Here is a 12,615-nt window from a genome sequence, read left to right as displayed (position 1 = left end):
ACAGACTTCTTCCCTTGAAAGTTAACTGACTAGGGTTTGTTATCCGGTGACTAAACCATTATCACCTGTTACTCCCTAGAAATGAAAGGCCTCTGAGGGATGGAGAGAAGGTCCAAGGGTCAGAGAGTGCCTGGACGGGCTGCAGGGAAGTAAACTAGGATGGTCATAGGAGGGCAATGCCAACGGAGTTATGGGCTGAAGTGCCTGAGACATTCCCTGTCCATTTCATAACTTTGCTCATTTCCAGGATTTTATTAGAAAGCAGAAGATGGATTTCTCTCAATTTTTCTGAGCCTTCAGAAACTTCTTCCAGAGCAATTGGCTCATTTGAAAAGGTGAATCACATTTTCCCAGAAGTAGTTACAGATGAACTCCAATGTATGTAGGTGTCCTTGAAATAGAAAAAAAGAAAAAGAAAAAGAAAAAGAAGAAGAGGAGCAAGGCTGGGGTAGGGGCTCGTCACAGCACCGAGAGGAGTGCCAAGCAAACTTGACACCAGCAGGACAGTTGGTTCCGGCAGAGAGAGCCAGTGGTTCTACCACAGCATCCCAGCCCAGATGCTCAAAGGGAACTGCTGGCATTTTTTTTCACACCACACACTCAAGATTCTCGCCTTCCCTCGAAGTCCAGCAGCCAGCGTTTGCAGGATGGTGATTTATTTCAATGCTGCTTTTATTAACAGCATCTCATATATGGTCAAATCAAATCATCTTGCTGCTGCCCAGAATGTTAAGAAACAGCACAGGCAGTGAGCTACCTCATCAGGACATTCATACACACACACGTGTGTAGATTTAAAGCCAACGGACTTTAAAATTTTTACTTTGCACTTTAAAACTCCTTCTGCATTTCACTCAGAAATGTGTTTCAGTAGGCAAGTCTATTACCCCCACCCCCGTTGCTTCTTCCATGTCTCTTAAGACTCAAAGTCACCTTCTCCACAATATATTTTATAAAAATCTTTTTCACCTCTTGGTGGGGGCAGGGTAGGCGTGGTTTTTCATCTCTACAAGTCAATTCCCTTTCAATGTTTTGAAGATTTTTATATCTTTAATAGCATATTTTGAAGAAGAAAGGGATCTCTCAGTTTGTGGATAAGAACATTATACACACAAATACACACCAAATATTTTGGTGTCTGGAAAACAAAGCTGTGTATTTGTGATTGACAGGTCTTTTCAACACAGCAAATGGAAATCAGCTCGAGTTTTCCGTATTGAAATCCTGTCTTTGTGGATTGCTTTGCCTCTGGCTAAGCCCTTGGAGAGAAGCTCCCCAAAGTGGGACGATGCACTGGCCTATCTCCCTTACCACCCTCGCTCAGCTGACTTGTTCAGGAGACTGTGGCTGGACAGGGGACTAGAGTGTGTCCATTAGAAGTCACTCCCCGCAGCCACACAAAAGGATTTTAAAATTGAGCTGTGATCAAAGCCTCCTCTTCTTGCTCTTTGTGAGACCCACGCCCAGGCTGAAGCGCCCCCCACCCACACATGTGTGCACCTTATTAGGTGACTGTTGGTTATCTGTGCTCGTGGACGGTGGCTGCAAGGCTGCGGGAGGACCCCCTGTGGTTTCTACACGGCTTTGGAAGAAATAGAATGAACATGGTTCTGAGACAACCAAGGTATTTTCCAAATTACTTGTTCGACCTTGGCCTAATAAGACCCCATGTTATTAAAATGAGGTCACACAAAGCAGGGGTGACCAGCGATGGGATCTAGAGTCAGACTGGGGTGAAGAGTTTCAAGCTCAACCACAAAGCTGGTATCAAGAAAAGAACTGATTTTGAGGAGGTATGTTCTGTTCTTCTCAAGGCCATAAAAAAAAAAAAATGGTGGTAAGAGACACACAGCAAAATGTACCTTCCTAGCCATTTTTAAGTGCAGACTTCAGTAGTAATAAGTACATTCACATGGTCGTGCAACCAATCCCCAGAACTCTTTTCATCTTGTAAAACTGAAACTCTGTACCCATTAGCCTTTTAGCCATAAGAAACAGGAGCCACTGGCACCTGCCAAAGCAATGAAGAAATTTATAGGCTCGAAGGAATCCAAGGAAAGGTTGGGCAGTCAGCCACAGAAAGTCAGGGATGGACCTCGGGACCAGATGGAGGCCAGGCCTCAAATGCAACCAAACTCCTGTATCCTTGCTCCCTTCTACACCTCAGCTTCACTCCCGCTCTTTGCAAAGGGGAGACAGGTAAATGGCTGAGAAAGAGGCTACCAGCAGCTCCACATCAAAGTTCACCCAGCAGAGAGACACTGGACTTCTGTGGTTCTAATATACATTCCTAGGGAAGAGGCTTATTGAATCAAGGACCAGAGACTCATTCCTGGACCAATCAGCCGTGGCCAGGAAGGTAGGGACACTATCATTGGCCCAGCTTAGTTCAGTTGCCCTCCTCTGACCAATCAGCTCTGGCTAGAGGAGGGGCACGTAAGATCAAGACAGAACCCATGGGTAAAGAGCTCAAGGAGTTCCCGGCAGAAAGGGCCAGTGATGCTGGGCAGGTAGAGCAGAGGTATTTACCAGCATGCCGTTTGCTTCCTCTTCCTCCACCAGACGTCCACGTAGCCAGTGAGGCACTGTTTTGCTCCCACCCACTCACTGCGACGAGTCTTTCCAGGAAGCACCCCCTTCTCTAGAGCTTCCTTTTTCACTAGCGACAAGAGATAATGACATAACCATCTGCACGGTATCAGGCACACGTATCCTCTCTCCGTCTCACTCTCTCTCACTTTCCAACAAAAGATTATTCAAGTGTGATTCTTCCCAATGGTGTTTTTTTATTAAAAAAAAAAAAAAAGCTAAAGACCAAAATCTTTTAAAGGCCCGCCACCCCAGATTCACCCCTGATGGAGGAATCCAAGGCACCTGGTCACCTGCTCTCCTGCCCCGAGCCGGCCAGCTCAGCTGACTCCCTGTCTGGAACAGCCTTGGAGCTGCTGGCGAGGAGATGGAGGTTTTCTCCTGATTCTTGCTCTTATCCTAATTCCCCAGTTTCGTGACATTTAACCAGGCGGGCTCCATCTGTGTTATTATATTGGTCAGATTATCTTGCCTTTAAAGAATTGTCTCGGCATTTGGGCTGAGCAGATTTACAGGCAGGCAAACACTTCTTTTCCACAGCATATTATCTGAAGAGCAAAACTCAACTATGTCCTGAGAGGTTTACACCCCAGGCTGGCCAGGGCAATAAATCCACTGCAGCAGTGTCCCCACAGGGGTCCCCAGAGAAATTTACATGGTGTCCACATAAAGCTCTATTTAAACTAACAGCACTGGGCCAGGTCTGTCTCCCATGTATTTAAAAGCTCCATCTGGATTTCCAAAGACATCTTGGGATCTGCTGCTCAAAGTCTGAGTCTAAGGCTGCTGAACACCATTCACAACTTTGAATAAAGTCAGAGAAAGGTTTTTAAGTGCTTATGCTATATTTCTGATCATAAGATATTTCTGCCTTGAATCATAACATTGAGAATCAGAGTTTTCTTTATTAATCAGGCTTACTAATAGCCAGGATAAAGGGAAAGTTACTTATTGAGCACCTACTATGTGCCCACAGTGCATAAGATTGTGCTTAGAAATGCATGATCTGTGATCTCCAACCTCAGGAGACTCACAGTCCACCACAGGGGAGCTGTGTCCATTTTCCTTTATGCTACTCAAGGAAACTTGATTTCCTTTGAAGAACAACCCTTCCTCCACTCTCAGATTGTGTGGATTCTTAGCACTGCCCCTTCTTAAAGCTCACAGATGGTCACCTGACTCAAGGCCAAACATTCAGACTGTTTCATTCCTCTGACTGATTCATAAAAGGGCATATGACTCCAGAATTGCCCACCAGACTCATTTCTGAGACTTTTATTCGAATTATGGGGGAAAAGCCTTTCTGTTTGTTCTTTAGCTGGTAAGATGATGTCTAGAGCATCTGGTGGTTATAGGCATCCCCATTTTACAGATGAGGGAACCAGACCACAGAGAAGGTAAGAAAATTGTTTAAGGTTATAGAGTCAGTTTGAGGACAAGCTGGAATCCAAATTCAGACAGCCTGCTTCTAGAATCCATGCTCTGCAAGGGTGCCTCGCATACAGTCCAGATGGCTCTCATTCCCTGCCAACAAGGAACTCTTCACACTCCCCATGGCTCCTTCTTCCAGGAGCAGGCCCCTTCCAGAACATTCTTCCATAAGCAATGACCCCTGGCTTTGTTACATACTGTGGGTTTGTAGGGCTGATCTCTGGGTGAAGAACCCAAGGACCAAAAACACAGGAGCAAGATAAGGCAAATAGCCCACCAGAGTCTAGAAAACGGATCCTTAGTCTGCCGTGGGCCTCTGGCCCTCTGAGAAATGTGATTCCCCAAAATAGTTTGTATACATTTGAAGGGTTGTACGTGACAATGTTCTGATTGCAAGTGACAGAATCATCCTGGTTCAAAAGAGGGGAGTACTGGTTCATGCTGCTGTGTTAAGAGCAAGGGTGCAGCCAGGTTAAGGGACAACTGGAACCAAGGATAAGACTTTTGTTTTTTGTTTTTTATCTTTTTTCTTGGCCTCTTTCTCTGTGTTAGTTTCATTCTTTCTGATCTGTGGTAAACAACATGGTTGAAATTGAGTCCCCTTTCATATTGAAAAGCCACATTTTTACTTCAGCTCCAGTTCAAAATTATCCCAGGGAAAAACTCCAAATGGCCCTGGGGTGTGGACCCACCCCTGTAGCCATGGAAGCAGAGAACTGGGGTCAGCCTTGGTTATTAATGCAGGATAAAGGGCAATATACTCAGAAAGAGGGTGTGGGGCAGACAAAACAATGATGACCTCAATAAAGAACCCAGTGGACTGGACCAAAATCTATGTCTAAAAAATAGAGAACTGAGGATCTTATATGAATAATTCAGAGAAACACTTACCCCAGGTCCAGTTATCTAAATCATTCAAGGGAAATTCTTTGACCAAGATTATCCAGAATGTGGCCTCCAAATTTTTCCTTCTTTGCCAAAGAACTTATAGCACAGTGAAAATTACTTTAGAGAACAAAAAGAAAATATAGATTTCCTACTGGGAAACATAGTGTTCTGTGAGCTTGAAGCTTCTTGTTTCTGCATCTTAAAAGAGAAATAAGATATATTAGGTCATATTGGTCTTGTCTAGGTTGTCTGTATCCAATATTAATTGTGCAAAATCCTTAGGAAATACTCAAGTGGGCTTTTAATTTTTTAATTTAATTTAATTTTATTATATTATTTGCAGGTGTACAGCACAGTCATTCAATGTTTTTTATAGATTATACTTCATTTAAAGTTATTATAAAATATTGGCTACATTCCCTGTGCTGTATAATATATCCTTGTTCCTTATTTATTTTATATGTAGTAGTTTGTAACTCTTAATCCCCTGTCCCTATCTTACTCCTCCCCACTTCTGTCTCCCCAGTGGTAACCAGTAGTTTGTTCTCTATATCTGAAAAGTCTGCTTCTTTTTAGTTATATTAGTTTGTTTCTTTTATTTTTAAATTTCACATGTAAGTGATAATATATAGTATCTGGCTTTCTCTGTCTGACTTATTTCACTAAGCATAATACCCTCAAGGTCTATCCATGTTGTTGCCAATGGCAAAATTTCATTCTTTTTTATGGCTGAGTAATATTCCATCATGTATATATACTACATCTTCTTTATCCATTAATCTGCTGCCCAATTCCTATCTGGACTATGGTAAATAATGCTGCTATGAACATTGGGGTGCATGTATCTTTTTGAATTAATGTTTTTGTTTTCTTCAGATATATACCCAGGAGTCGAAATGCTGGCTCATATGGTGGTTCTATTTTTAGTTTTTTGAGGAACCTTCATACTGTTTTCCATTGTTGGTTGTTCTCACAAATGGTGTACTAGGGTTCCCTTTCTCCACATTCTTGTCAAAATTAGCTATTTGTGGTCTTTTTGATGATAGCCATTCTGACAGGTGTGAAGTAATGTCCCACTGTGGTTTTGAATTGCATTTCTCTGATGATTAGTGATGTTGAGCATCTTTTCATGTGACTGTTGGCTATCTATGTATCTCCTTTGGAAAAATGTCTATTCAGGTCCTCTACTCATTTTTGTCAGGTTGTTTTTTTTGTTATTGAGTTGTATGAGCTGTTTACATATTTTGGATATTAACCACTTATTGGTCATATCATTTGCAAATATTTTCTCTCATTCTGTATGCTATCTTTTAATTTTGTCAGTGGTTTCCTTTGCTGTGCAAAAGCTTTTAAGTTTAATTGGGTCCCATTTGTTTATTTTTGCTTTAGTTATTTTGCCTTAGGAGAGAGATCCATGCTATGATTTATGCCAAAGAATGTTCTGCTTATATTCTTTTCTAGGAGTTTTATTTTTTCAGGTCTTATATTTAGGTCTTTAACCATTTTTGAGTTTATTTTTGTATATGGTGTGAAGAAATGTTGTAATCTCATTGTTTTACATGTTACTGTCCAGTTTTCTTAGCATTGTTTTTTGAAGAGACTGACTTTACTGCCATTGTATATTCTTGCCTCCTTTGCTGTAGATTGACTGTAGATACATGGGCTTATTTCTGAGATGTTCATCCTTTTCCACTGATCTATGTGTCTGTTTTTGTGCCAGAACCATCCTGTTTTGATTACTGTGCCTTTGTACTATAGTCTGAAGTCAGGGAGCATGATACTTCCAGCTTTGTTCTTTTTTTCAAGATTATTTTGGCTATGTGGAGCCTTTTGTAGTTCCACATAAGTTTTATATTGTTTTTTATAGTTCTGTGAACAATGTCACAGGTATTTTGATAGGGATTGCATTTAACCTGTTGATTGATTTGGATAGTATGGACACTTTACCAATATTAATTCTTCCAATCCATGAACATAGAACATCTTTCCATTTGTTTGCATTTTTTTTTCATTTTTTAATCTGCATCTTATAGTTTTCCAAGTATACGTCTTTTACCTCCTTACTCAGATTTATTTCTGGGTATTTTTTTTTTTTGATGAGATTGTAAAGGAGATAGTTTCCTTAATTACTCTTTCTGACAGTTTGTTATTAGTGTTTAGAAATGCAACAGAATTCTGTGTATTGATTTAATATCCTGCAACTTTACCGAATTCATTTATGAGCTCTAGCAGTTTTTTGGTGGTGTCTTTTAAGATTTTATATGCATAGTATGTTGTCATCTGAAAACAGTGACAATTTTACTTCTTCCTTTCCTATTTGGATTCCTTATATTATTTCATTCTCTTGTCCAATTGCTGTGGCTAGAACTTCCAATACTATGTTGAATAAAAGTGGCAAGAGTGGGCATCCTTGTCTTATTCCTGATGTTACAGGAAATACTTTCAGCTTCTCACCTTTGAGTATAAAATTATTATAAATGCCCTTTATTATGTTGAGATATGTCCTCTCTATACCCAGTTTGTGCCTATAAATAGATGTTGAGAACTTTGTGAAAAGCTTTTTCTGCATCTATTAAGATGATCACATGATTTTTATTCTTCAGTTTGTTAATATGGAGTATCACACTGATTGCTTTGTGGATATTGAACCAGCCTTGCATTTCTGGGATATATCCCACTTGATCAGGGTGTATGATACTTTTATTATATTGTTGGATTCAGTTTGCTAATATTTTGTTAAGAAGTTCTGCATCTATGTTCATCAGTGACATTGGCTCATAATTTCTTTTTTTGCGATATCTTTTTCTGGTTTTGGTAGGTGATGCTGGCCTTGTAGCATTCTGTCTCCGCAATTTTTTGGAAAAGTTTGAGAAGGGTAAGTGTCAACTCTTCTCTAAATGTTTGGTAGAATTCACCTGTGAAGCCATCAGGACCTCAACTTTTGTTTCTTGGGAGGTTTTTTTGTTGTTGTTACTAATTTAATTTCACTTGGTATATTCATATTTTTTATTTGTTCCTGATTTAGTCTTGGGAGAAAGAATATATGTTTCTAGGAATTTGTCCATTTCTTCTAGGTTCTCCATTTTATTGGCATATAATTGTTCATAGTAATTTCTTATGATCCTTTCTATTTCTGTGGTGTTGGTTGTAAGTTTTCTTTTTTCATTTCTGATTTTATTGATTTGGGCACTCTGTTTTTTTCTTCAGATTGGATAAAGGTTTATCCATTATTTAAAATATATTCAAAGAACTAGTTCTTAATTCCATCAATCTTTCTATGTTTGTTTTGGTCTCTACTTCATTATTTCTGAACTTTATAATTTTTTCCTTCTACTAATTTTGGATTTTGTTTGTTTTTTCTTTTCTAGTTGCTTTAGGTGTAAGGTAGGTTGTTTATTTCTGATTTTCATTGTTTTCTGAAGTATGCTTATATTGCTATAAACCTCTCCCTTAGAACTGCAGTTGCTGCATCCCATAGATTTTGAATTGTTGTGTTTTTGTTTTTATTTGTCTCCAAGTTTTTTTTTTTAATTTCTTAGTTGATTTTTTCAGTGACCCCCTGGTTGTAGCATATTGTTTTGCCTCATGTGTTTGTGTTTTTGTGGGGTTTCTTTTTTCTTGTAGTTGATTCATTGTCTCGTTTTGTTGTGTTTGGAAAAGATACTTGATATAATTTCTATTTTCTTAAATTTACTAAGACTTGTTTTGTGGCCTAGCATGTGATCTATCCTGGAAAATGTTCTTTGTGTACTTGAAAAGAATGTGTATTCTGCTGCTTTAGGATGAAATGTTCTATGTATATTCATTAAGTCAATCTGATCTGATGTGTCATTTAAGGCCAGTATTTCCTTACTGACTTTCTGTCTGGGCGATCTATCCATTGATGTAAGTAATATATATAATTATTTTAAGTTGCTAATCTCAAGCTCAAATGCATTTTAGCAAGCCTGCATATTTACTCCATCCCCCCTCCATGTTTTTGACATCATATTGCATGTCTTATTTCAATACTTCTTATCGATATAGGTTATTTTACTACTTTGTCTTTTAACCTTTCCACTAGCTTCACATGTGGTTGATTTACTACCTTTACTGTATATTTGCCTTTACCAATGAGATTTTTCCTTTTATAATGTTTGTGTTTCTAACTGTGTCCTCAAGAGGGCTTTTAAAGATATACTCATCTCCAGTTTAAGCCCCTTTCAATCTGCCCTCTGCATGGATGCCAAGCTAATTGGCCTAAAACACTACTGTATTATGATTCTCCATAAATTACTATTGCTTAAAGCTACACAAATGGAGTGTAAACCAATCACATCTCCAACAATTCCATCTTGGGTTGCCTTCTTAATCCTACAAAGCTAAATTTCACTCCTGATGTCCTCATCTCCTCCTTTCAACTTATCCCAAACCTCCCTCATCCTTTAAAGTTTAGTTTGATTTCCACTTTTGTAGAGAAGTGTACCAAGTGTTATAGAATGTACCAGTCAAATGTGTGCCTTTTGTTGTTTAATTCATTGCTAACTTTTCCCTGTTCTGCTCTGCATGCAGGGAGCTGAGCCCTGCAAACTCTGTTTCTAAAGCTCCCTTGTCAATGGCTTCTAGGTAGACCTATCCAATAGGAGGTGAGACATTGTTGAGGAGTGGCATCTCTGGTAGTGACTAGCCTCCTCCATGGTCAGCCCTGGCTTCTGCTATTTCTAATCTCTGGGCTGCCTCACCAACCCTGTTTGATTAAACACCTTTGTACCTTTTTAATGAGTCCTCCATATTAAAGTCTCTTCATTTGGACACCTGGTATGGATAAATTTTTCCTGACTAGATCTTTTCTAAAACATAGTACCATCTCTTTAATCTCTCTTCTTTGATTTCACAAATAGATACTCTATATATTGCTTGTTTCAATAATATTCTCAATCTTCAAAAAGTAGTATAGTTTGAGCTATTTCAAATAGCACAAAATAATAAACAGGGAAGAGTTGATTTTTCATTCCAGATTTCTAGTCCTTTGTTTAAAGTACACCATAGTTAGAGCATTATGGCAGTCTAGGATGTTCCAGGCTCCCCATCCCCCACAGAAACAGTGAATTAACAACAAACATGGACCATAATACCTTTGTGAGAACTCTAAAGACAACTGAGAACCTACAGCACCCAGGCCAATGTAAAACCAAGACAGAATTCCAGAGAAAGAGGTACAAAAATGTGTGGCATTTTGCATAACCATTCTTCCCCTTTCCTCTACACAGCTTAGCAAGGCACCCTCCCCTGCCCCCAGTACCAGGAGTTTTAATTTGGGTCTGAAACAAAAGACAGGACTGTGCATCCAACATTCTGATTTGCCTGGGGGCTGCCTGAGAGACTAGTTTCTATTTGGCCTGTCTTGGGATACTGATGAGACTGGTGCCAGAGTTTGGAAGCTGCTGAAAAAATAAGCAAGTATTATAGGACATTATAGCTGCAGTTCTTCAGGCAGACATCAAGAGGAACAAAAGATTACAAAAGGCTTGAAAGGTCCTATAGCCTGTAGCCAGGCTGATTGTGAAGTTCTTTCCCTGAAGAAAGCCAGTCCATAAAGACTGGGAGAGGTGGCTGCATATTCAAATGCCCAAATCTCAGGAAAGGTCACAAGGCATACAAAGAAACAGAGAGATACATCTCAAACAAAATAAACAAATAAAACTCCAGAAATAGACCCTAAAGAAATGAAGATCCATAAGCTGCCTGTCACAGAATTTAAAATGACTGTTGTAAAGATGCTCAATGAACTGAAAAATAAAACAAATATATACCTAAATGAAATAAGAAAACCAATGTATAAATAAAATGAGAATATCAACAAAGAGATAGAAACTATTAAGAAGAACCAAATAGAAATTATGGAGCTGAAAATTACAATAACTGAATTGAAATTTTTACTAGAGAGGTTCAATAACACACTTGGTCAACAGAAGAAAGAATCTGCGAACTTGAAGACAGGTCACTGAAAATCAAAAAGAACAAAGAAAAGTGAAGAGAGCTTAAGGGATTTATGAGATACTAGAAAGTAGAAAATATATATTCGTTACACCATAAAGTAGATCAATGTATACATTATGGAATCTCAGAAGCAGAAGAGAGAAAAGGGCAGAAAGCTTGTTTGAAGAAACAATGGCTGAAAACTCCTCAAGTATGTGGAAAGAAATGACATACATTTTCAAGAAACTTAAAGAACTCCAGCTAGGTTGAAATAAAAAAGACCCAGTTAATGTGTTACATTCTAACCAAACTGTCAATAGTCAACAACAAAGAGAGAATCTTTTTAAATTGGAGTATAGTTGATTTACAATATCGTGTTAGATTCAAGTGTGCAATGAAGTGATTCAGAGATATATATATATATATATATATATACACCAAACAAATCTGGTATATACACCAATCTGGTATATATACCAGATCATTTCCATTTTAGGTTATTACAAAATGTTGAATACAGTTCCCTGTGCTGTACAGTAAATGCTTGTTGTTTATTTTATATATAATAGTGTTTATCTGTTAATTCCACACTCTAATTTATGCCTCCCCCTCCTTTCCCCTTTGGTAATCATAAATTCATTTTCTATGTCTGTGATTCAGTTTCTGTTTTGTAAATAAATTTATTTGTATTATTTTTTTTAGATTCCATGTGCAAGTGATCATATAGTTGTCTTTCCCTGTCTGACTTACTTCACTTAGTATGATAATCCCTAGGTCCATCCATGCTGCTGCAAATGACATTATTTCATCCTTTTTTATGGCCAAGTTATTTATATATATATATATATATATATATATATATATATATATATATTCCACATGTTATTTATTAAATCTTCTGTTGATGGACACTTAGGTTGCTACCATGTCATGGCTATTGTAAATAATGCTGCTATGAACATTGAGTTGCATGCATCTTTTCAAGTTAGAGCTTATGTCTTTTCTGGGTATATGGCCAAGAGTGGGATTGCTGGATCATATGATAACTCTATTTTTAGTTTTTTAAGTAACCTCCATACTGTTCTCCACAGTGGCTGTGCCAAGTTACAGTCTCACCAATGGAGAGTTCCCTTTTCTCAACACCCTCTCCAGCATCTATTGTTTGTAGACTTTGGATGATGGCTATTCTGACACATGTGTGTTGATACCTTATTGTTGTTTTGATTTGCATTTCTCTAATAATTAGTAATGTTGAGCATCTTTTCATTTGCCTGTTGGCCATCTATATATCTTCTTTGGATAAATGTCTATTTAGGCCTTCTGCTCATTTTTTATTGGATTATTTTTGGTTTTTGATATTGAGTTGTATGAGCTGCTATTATACTTTGGAAATTAAGCCCTTGTCAATTGCATTATTTGCAAATATTTTCTCCCATTCCATGAGTTGTCTTCTTCTGTCCCTTTTAATGCTTTTGGCCCACTCTCTAATGACTGCATATTCACAGTATAGGCTACTATATTTGTTTAGCCAATTCTCTATGGGTAGATATTTGAATTGTTTCCAATATTTGCTATCTTCAACAATGATCTTTATCTTAAATCTGTTGAGGCATATTACTTTCAACTCTGTTTTGTTGATGGAGGTTAAGAAAAAACATAAACTGATGTGTTTTTAAAACATTATGAGATTTTTTATTAGTCAAGATCCTAAGGGATGTGTGTTATGCTTTTTAAAATCAAACTTTCTCC

The 12,615-nt window shown here is 38.1% G+C and overlaps 1 long non-coding RNA gene across 2 annotated transcripts in view; it reads left to right on the top strand.

The window, feature by feature from the left end:
• Positions 1-12,615, top strand: part of LOC140698454 (uncharacterized) — a 63,139-nt gene that overhangs the window by 41,403 nt on the left and 9,121 nt on the right. The window lies entirely within an intron of this gene.

This window comes from Vicugna pacos, chromosome 9 (genome assembly GCF_048564905.1).
Source record: "Vicugna pacos chromosome 9, VicPac4, whole genome shotgun sequence".
Lineage (NCBI taxonomy): Eukaryota > Metazoa > Chordata > Mammalia > Artiodactyla > Camelidae > Vicugna > Vicugna pacos.
Note: the sequence above shows the minus strand (reverse complement) of the source record. Positions and strands in the feature narration are given on the sequence as shown.